This window comes from Rutidosis leptorrhynchoides, chromosome 11 (genome assembly GCF_046630445.1).
Source record: "Rutidosis leptorrhynchoides isolate AG116_Rl617_1_P2 chromosome 11, CSIRO_AGI_Rlap_v1, whole genome shotgun sequence".
In the NCBI taxonomy this organism is placed as follows: Eukaryota; Viridiplantae; Streptophyta; class Magnoliopsida; order Asterales; family Asteraceae; genus Rutidosis; species Rutidosis leptorrhynchoides.
This window is the reverse complement of record NC_092343.1, coordinates 177,721,239-177,729,762: the sequence shown is the minus strand read 5'-3', so window position 1 is coordinate 177,729,762 and position 8,524 is coordinate 177,721,239. Positions and strand designations below refer to the sequence as shown.

Below are 8,524 nucleotides of genomic sequence, written 5' to 3'. Positions count from 1 at the left end.
CAAGGACACTCGTTCGAGTTAAAACATCACATCATCCAGCTCATTCAGAATAGCTGTCAGTTTCATGGATTACCCAATGACGATCCTAATTCTCACCTTGATAAATTCATATCTCTTTCGAACTCCTACAAACAGCCAGGGATAGGACAAGATATAGTCCGGCTATACTTGATCCCCTATTCTCTCACTCATCATGCTCAAACTTGGTTTGAAGGACTGGAAAAAGATTCCATCACATCATGGACGGAGATGGCGACTAAATTCCTAACCAAATATTTCCCTCCTTCTAAACAAACCAAACTGAAGAATGACATCATTAACTTCAAACAAAGTTATGATGAATCTCTTTACACTGCATGGGAGCGTTTCAAAACCCTACTGAAGAAGTGCCCTAATCACCAGTTAGAACGGTCAGCCCAAATCTGTACCTTCTACAATGGTCTTACGGTAAATCATAGGACGACGATCGATGCAGCAGCTCAAGGGAATCTGATGAACCAAACCGCAGATGAAGCATGGAAATTGCTCGAGAACATGTCGATGCATCATTATGACTGGAACAGTGGTGAAATAACTTCATCATCTGCCCCACTCTCTGCACTTAACAATCAAACAGAGGCCATCAAATCCCTCACAGATAAGATGGAATCTCTTGCCAAGCAACTCGGAGAATTGAAGACGCAACCGCAACAGGTTAACCAAGCTCAGGCTTGTGTTAATTGTACCAACCCGCAACCCACTGAAGACTATCAAGTTGAGTACGAAAACGCTGACGGTTTAGTCTGTTACGTTCAATACCCAGCTCGTCCACCAAATCCCGGATTCAATCAACCACCAAGGGTTAATCAAGTTGAGTACGAAAACCTTTCCACTATCGCTATCCACCTTATCCAGCCCAACAATCTCAATTGACCTACGATCAACCACTTCCACTCACTGGTCCCCCAGTTGAGGAGAATTCCCCTACCACCCAGATTATAAAAGCAACTAACCCCACTCTCGGAGCTGATGATCAGTTAACTCAGTTCATCCAAGGACAACAATAGTTAAATCAGAGAACTACAACCAGACAAGATCAGACGGAGATACTAATTAGAAATCAATTGGCTCTGCTTAAAAGTTTGGAAACCCAGCTCGGACAGTTATCACAACACCTTGAATCCCGACCGCAGGGAAGATTGCCAAGTAATACTATCCAGAATCCCCACATAGAAGAAGCAAAGTAAATGGATTCCGTAATCTCAGAGGAAGAACCACGGAGAAGGTCAACTAGGCTCAAGAAAAAATCAACATATACTCCGAAGCTGACCCCTGAAACTCCAGTTCGCCTACCTTATCCAGGAAGGCTATAAGAAGAACCATCCAAGCTTGATTCATTCAAACTAGATGGAAGATTCTTGGACACTATGTCCAAAGTTCCCAACCAGAAGAGATACATCCGAAGGCTTATATCTACAAAGGAGAGGATACCAGACTCTAACAAAATTCCACTGAGGTAAGAATGCTCTGAATTACTCAGAAACTCTCTACCACCTAAGCTAGGAGATACGGGCCGATTCGTTTTCCCGTGTTCAATCTACCAATCTGGAACCATTCATGCGCTAGCAGATTTAGGAGCAAGTATCAACCTAATCCCCTACTCTCTCTACAAGAGATTAGAGTTAGGAGATTTGTCACCAACCAAAATGACAATCCAACTTGCCGATCATACAATTCGATATCCTAAGGGCATAGTTGAGAACGTCTTGGTGAAAGTCGACAAATTCTTGTATCCTACGGATTTCGTAGTAATGGATATTAAGGAAGACCTACACACCCCAATAGTGTTAGGGAGACCTTTCATGAATACCGATAGGACTGTCATTGATGTGTACAATCAAACCATGATCTTACAATCACATGGGGAGAGCGTTACCTTCAAAATTGACCGACCAACCAATCTTTCTGGACATGCAGAGATGTTTGCTATTTTCACCAGACGGATCAATTTCGATGATGAGTCATTACCACCAGCCGACGATATCGAGATGGGTGTCGAATCACAGTCAGTAGACGACCCAGAAATGGAAGAAGAGGATCCCAGCGAAGAAATAGAGGAAAAGGGAGGAATCTGAAGAGGAAGAGGAATTGGAAGACGTAAAAGAAACTGCGACAACACCCGTTCCAAGCACTGAGCGTCATGAAGAAATAATGAGGCTTGAAACGGCAGATCACAGTTTAATCATTTTCTTCAAGAAGAAGACCAAAAAGGCTGAGGTTAAGGATATAGAAATTGATCCTGTAAGTATCAAAGTGGAGAATCAGAATACTGAAGAAAACCGTTCATCAGACGCATCCTCAGAGGAACCGGATACCGATGATGACGAGGAAGAGCATCACGAAGACATTCTGACTAACTCACACTCTCCAACCGAAGTAGAGCAAGGGGAGCCGGACTCTTCTTCAGATCAAATTCCGATTATATCCACACATGCAGACATGACTACCTTCATCAATGATACCGATGAATTTGAAGACATTCTTGAAGCCATCCGAAAGTCAACCATTGATTTTTCGCTACACTTAACAGAACGAATCATGGCTATCAGAGAAGAGCACCACCTCTATCTCCGAAGAGAAGACAATGATGTTGAAATCCTAGAAGAACGCATTCAAGACTTTATCAATTCTCTTCACGATCATATCTATCACGAAGAAAGGCAACGAGAGCACAATTCAGTGGTTCGCACTATTCTCGAGACAAGATTCTGTAGAGATCAGAAGATCATTTACTCGAAGGTTTATAACGCCTTAGCCGGATCTGCACTTCCGTTCTCACGAAACGAACGAGCACTACTGAATATCATCCGAAAGCATATGGATCTTTCCACCAGCCGCCCGACTTATCACTCTGATTTGCAAATGATCGAGGATATTCACAGTCTTTTCGCTCTTCTGGATAGAGATAATTTCGAAAGCACACATGACAGACTAGTGATTTATGTAACAATTGATCACCACGTTGATCTGATTATCAAAGAGTTACAAGATGCTGTTATGGAGGAAACAAGACGAAACAATCCGTTCTCTCATCTTGAACCAAATCGAGTCAACATTGCCACCTATGTTACGAAGTAGCTATCACGTATCTTCCACGAATCCACAGATCATAGTTTCATATTTAAAGCTGGATGTCGGGAGATATACTCAAAGATGGTGAAATTAATACTCGGATCAGGATTGCTGTTCACTTCTTTCCAGCTTCGTCTCTTAACTAATCTGTGCAAAGCTACAGACTCTTACTGTGGAGATCACCGTTCCGAAGACTTCGAAATTCTAAAGATACAGTTTCTTACATTGTTTGAAGACCTCCGAAATGAGCATCCCGTCAGAGAAATCATCAACACCAGCACTGCTACCATGATTGACATTCATGGGTCAACCAGTAGAGCTGTGGATCACATTCTCATCGGACTTCAAGACTTATCAAGAGCTGAAACTGCGCACTACTTATCGTTCAGAAGATCTTCAAGAGAAGTACCAGACTTGTTACCACTATTGGTCCGACACTTTCTCAGAACTTATCCACCAAGACTCACATTCCCACAAGAAGACCAAGATCACAACCATCAACGAGGAATGTTTGCTTTTTGAAGAATCACTACGGTCGAGCCAACGACCTTAAACAAAAGCGCTTCTCGGGAGGCAACCCGTGCAATAAAGTAGAGTAGAAGAATAAAGGATGACAAATGAGCCGATAAAGAAGCAAGGAAGCCAGCCGCATCTGCTAGGAGTATTTCTTTCTTTTCGTTACTAGCTCAAGATTCAAACTATACCGCATCCTAGCTTATCACTAAGTGTGGGATAACACCCAATCAAAACACTAGACAAACACTCCCAAATCTTCAACTAAAACTCCTAAGTGTGGGATACACTAGGAACATTGAGGACAATGTTCGTCTCAGTGTGGGATGTTGGTATCTTTTTATGCTATATCATAATAACCCATTACGAAGATTCCAAGTCCTTAAGCCAAATTTCAAATTTTTTTTGCAAAAGAAACCCTTTTCGAAAAAGTATTTTTGAAAACCTAAAACGTTTGTCAATAAAAATAAGGCTTAAGTAAGGTGGAATTCTTGTTAGACTGAAATCTCTAATAGAGCATTGCATGACTAAGGCATTATCGACCTAAATTGATTATGGTGAGGCACCCCAAATAAGACCAGCATTCATCTTTAATGCTTCACTATTTTCCGTTGAGAGTGCCGATGTCAGTGCTCAGAATCAGAACTTGCTTTAGATCTACATCTCCAAGCAGCAAAGCGTGGTTCGGTTGTAATCAAAATAGCTACCCATTTGTCAAACATAAGCCTTCCACGCCTCTACTACTTCTACTCCACCACCACATCCATATCACCTTTACTATTTCTCAGAAAACCCAGAAAATGAGATTCCTTTCGAAAACCCAATGTTATAAACCTCTCAAGTATCATGGCAAAGGTCTTGAAAAAGTTTACCGGCAAAAAGTTTCTCGAGATGAAGTCTCCAAAAAAAAAATGAAATGATGAAGTTCTAAAAAAAGGAGCAGAACTAAATAAGAGAAATGCCGAAGAGAACTCGACCGAAAATGATTATCAAATGAAGAAAAGTTCAAAAGTGCTTCTCAAAATACTTCAGCACTCCTATCTATCCGAATAAAAGTCTGTATAAAGACTATATTACCCTTTTATCTCACCTTTCAAAAAACAAATTCACTACCACTCCAAAATTCCTTTCCATCATTGACAAATAACCCATAAAGATGAGATTACTACCGTTCTCGCGTTAGCAGCAAGGATTTGAGTCTTTATCAAGCCTATGACGATGGGTGCAGCATGACTGGCTATGAGCGTATTCATTTCTTAGATCTATAGGGAATCCTAAATACTTGAGTGATTTGAGTGACCCGTGAAAGCTAGCCTATGTCATGTAACCTCCTCGCATGCTTGCAGAGATAATTTCAGTCCTAACATAGATGACTCACCTTATCTTTTTGCTCTTATAATAAAAGCAAACCTCTTAGGCTATTTGAAAAGAAATGCCAAAAAGATTCTTTAAAATGAGAGTTTGCTTGAGGACAAGCAAAGTCTAAGTGTGGGATATTTGATATCGGCTAAAAATCACGTTTTCAACCCGGTATTAAGGCCCAAAAACAAGAAAGATTCGAACTTTGTTGGCAAAATATCCACTTCGTCGGTTAGAATTGAAGAACAAGTAATTATGAAGACGGTGCAAAAAGAATCAAGAGAATCGGAGCTAAAACGAAGATTCTAGAGCAAAAACGGTGAAAGACAAGAAATCAAGTTTTGATCCAGGGAATTCAGGCTGACCAGCAAGCCATACGGCCTTCCATACGGCCTGCCATACGGTCTGCCATATACGTGCCACCACACGAGCCACCAAACGGCCTGCCTTGCATACGGCCTGCCATACGGCCTGCCAAACGGCCTGCCAGGTGTATTTGGCAATTTTCAAGTCTATTTAAAGGGTCTTTGTCATTCATTCCAACACACACTTCAATTCACTTTTTTCTCTCTCTTGTACAATATTAGTCATACTTTCAAGGCCTTCTCACAACCGAGCGGGAAATTAAGTACCCGGAGGCGAACGCTGAAGATTGTATTAGGAGCGGTCTGGAGTCTTGAAGTTGTCACTTTTGTATTCGGAACTCGTTTAATCTACTGGTACTTCTATCCTTTATCTTATATAATGTTTTATGATATTATTGCCATGATTAGCGAGTAGTTATCTTTAGTGTATGCTATGATGTAAGCAGTTATAATGCCGAAATAATATTATGGTTTGTGTATGCTGTTGAAATGCTTTCCGATTATGCTTTAAACTCAATCGCTTTTCCAACTAATAGAACGTAGTTATAGGCTCTGTTATTAGGAAGTTGCGAACCTCGATTCAGAGTACACTATCTGTGTCACTCCTTGGTAAGAGAAGTCTCTCGGATACAACGTAAGATCGACCGAGGCACACCGGTTGTAGTAAGTCTATCGAGCTTTGGATTCTGACTGAGGACTCTTTCGTAGTGAAACATCTGACTAGACCCCTAGTACATTGTCGGTCCCAGACCATGCTAGTGTAGTCACTAAGCATATAAACTTCGTACGTGCACGCAGAAGCACAGCGGTTATTGTAAGCTGTAACTCTGCTAAGTAAGGCCATGGAACACGGTTAGTGTTGACAAGTACACTGCACCATAACACGGTCTCAAGCATTGCACCCCGCTTGAGGGATTCTTAGTTAATTAAGGAACTATTTGCTTAGACACATAAAGTATTGGACCGTTAGGATAACCGAACGTGTTCATAGAAGTCAGACTTGACTTGGCCATGGTGTTCTTTATGGTTGAACTCTTTTTAAGGGCCTAACTATCTTTTACCAATCATTAACGAAAGCATTGAAACACATCACGTCTCTCGGATATGGTAAACCATGTATTCTATTATGCTTAAGAAAGTTTAGACCATTTTGGAATGTTAATACGTCACCCAACTGAGTCTCTCAATTGGATGAGCCGTCTGAACGTGTATGTCTGTAGTCAGACTGCACGGGTGTCGAGGGTAAGGGACATTGCTGTCTATTCAGAATCTTCAAGCCTAACGCAGTACCCAGTGACATGTCTTATGACCGAGGCGTTTAGGACCAGTGTAATGAATACATGGCCTCTGCCTATTCATGAGCCAGCATTCCATAATCTCGGCAGAATAACTGATGAAGTCATAGTATGCACTTACTTTAACCTTATCTGAATTACAAATTTTATCGCATTTACTTTATCTATCTTATAAATTAGAAAATCCCAAAATAAATATTCACTACCCCCTAACTATCTTAGGCTATAATATAGGTTCGATGTTACTGATATCTCAAAAATACGACTCTAGGTCATACTTCCCTTACTTATAAGGAGTAGTAAGATTTAGGCCCCGCTAAATATAAATTTAAAACAGTACCCTCTCCCATGAGTGGCTGATCCTGGCGAGCTGCGGCCTAACGACACCGCGCAAATAAAAACCGTCCATTTTGGCCATATCAAAATACTAAAGTACCAACTTTAACTAGCATGTTCTCCATTATCCCTCTAGGATATTTTACTGATCGATCGTCTAGTTGTATGCTTATTCGTGTTGGTTTCAATTCTCCGAGGTCTAGTTTAGCGTATAGTGAATATGGCATTAAATTTATACTAGCACCTAAATCTGCCAATGCTTCTATTGAACTAAGACTACCCAGAAAACATGGAATTGTGAAACTTCCTGGATCTGATAATTTTTCTGGTATCTTATTCAACAACACTGCAGAACAATTAGCATTCATAGTAACAGCCGAGAGTTCTTACATTTTCTTCCTATTTGTGATTAGATCTTTCAATAATTTGGCATACCTAGGCATTCCTGAAATCACATCAATGAAAGGAAGATTTACATTTATTTGTTTAAACATATCCAAGAATTTGGATTGCTCATCTTCAAGTCTTGATTTTCTCATTTTACTTGGGTAAGGAAGTGGTGGTTGGTATGGTTTAACATAAGGTTTAGCCTTAGCGGTTTTATCTTCATTAACCTTTTCAACTACCGGTTCTTTTTCCTTCTCTTGCTCAGATTGTGGTTCTTGTGGAGTAGGAATAGAGTCATCAGAAATTACAGGAATTTCAGGTGGTTTAAGTGTAATACCACTACTCGTGGTAATGGCTTTAGCTGTTTCATTCCGTGGGTTAGCATTTGTATCGCTAGGTAGACTTCCCGATTTTTTTTCACCTATCAACCTTGCTAGGTTACTCACTTCTTGTTCCAGATTTTGAATAGAAGCTTGTTGATTTCTAAATGCTTGAGCATTTTGTTCATTGGTTTGTTTCTGAGATGTGAAAAACTGCGTTTGAGATTCAACTAGCTTCGACATCATATCTTCTAAATTTGGCTTTTTATCATTGGTTTGTGGTGGTTTAATTGGAAAAATAGGTCTTTACTGATTGTAAATATTATTAGATACTTGTTGATTGCTAGGACCTTGTTGGTTGTTGTATGGAACATTTATGTTATAATTCTGGTTTTAATTGTAGTTTGGTCTTGGCGGTTGATAATTAATCTGATAATTATTTCCAGGCCTTTGGTTCATGTATGAAACATTCTCTCTTTGTTCCATTGTTTGTTCAATACTAAGACAATCTTTTGTCAAATATGGTCCTCCACACTGTTCACATCTAATTCGTATTGAGTGAATATCTTTAGTCATCTTTTCTATTCGTCTCTCAAAAGCATCTATCTTTGCAGAAATGGAATCAAAGTCATGGCTAGAATCGGCTCTAGCCGCTTTAGATGATCTATCGATATCTTTTTCTTGGTGCCACTCATGTGAGTGGGAAGCAGTGTTATCAATAATTTTGTAAGCTTCAGTTGCGGTTTTTTTCATAATGGAACCACTAGCTGCTATGTCGATGTCTTTTCTTGTAGTGATATCGCATCCTTGGTAGAATATTTGTACTATTTGATAAGTG

The 8,524-nt window shown here is 40.1% G+C and overlaps 1 non-coding gene across 1 annotated transcript; it reads right to left on the bottom strand.

Annotated features, from left to right (window-relative positions):
- Positions 1-297: 297 nt before the first annotated feature.
- LOC139879055 (small nucleolar RNA R71) lies at positions 298-404 on the bottom strand. Its single transcript, XR_011769908.1, has one exon. It is a non-coding gene; the product is annotated as a small nucleolar RNA R71 (small nucleolar RNA).
- Between the last annotated feature and the right edge of the window lie 8,120 nt (positions 405-8,524).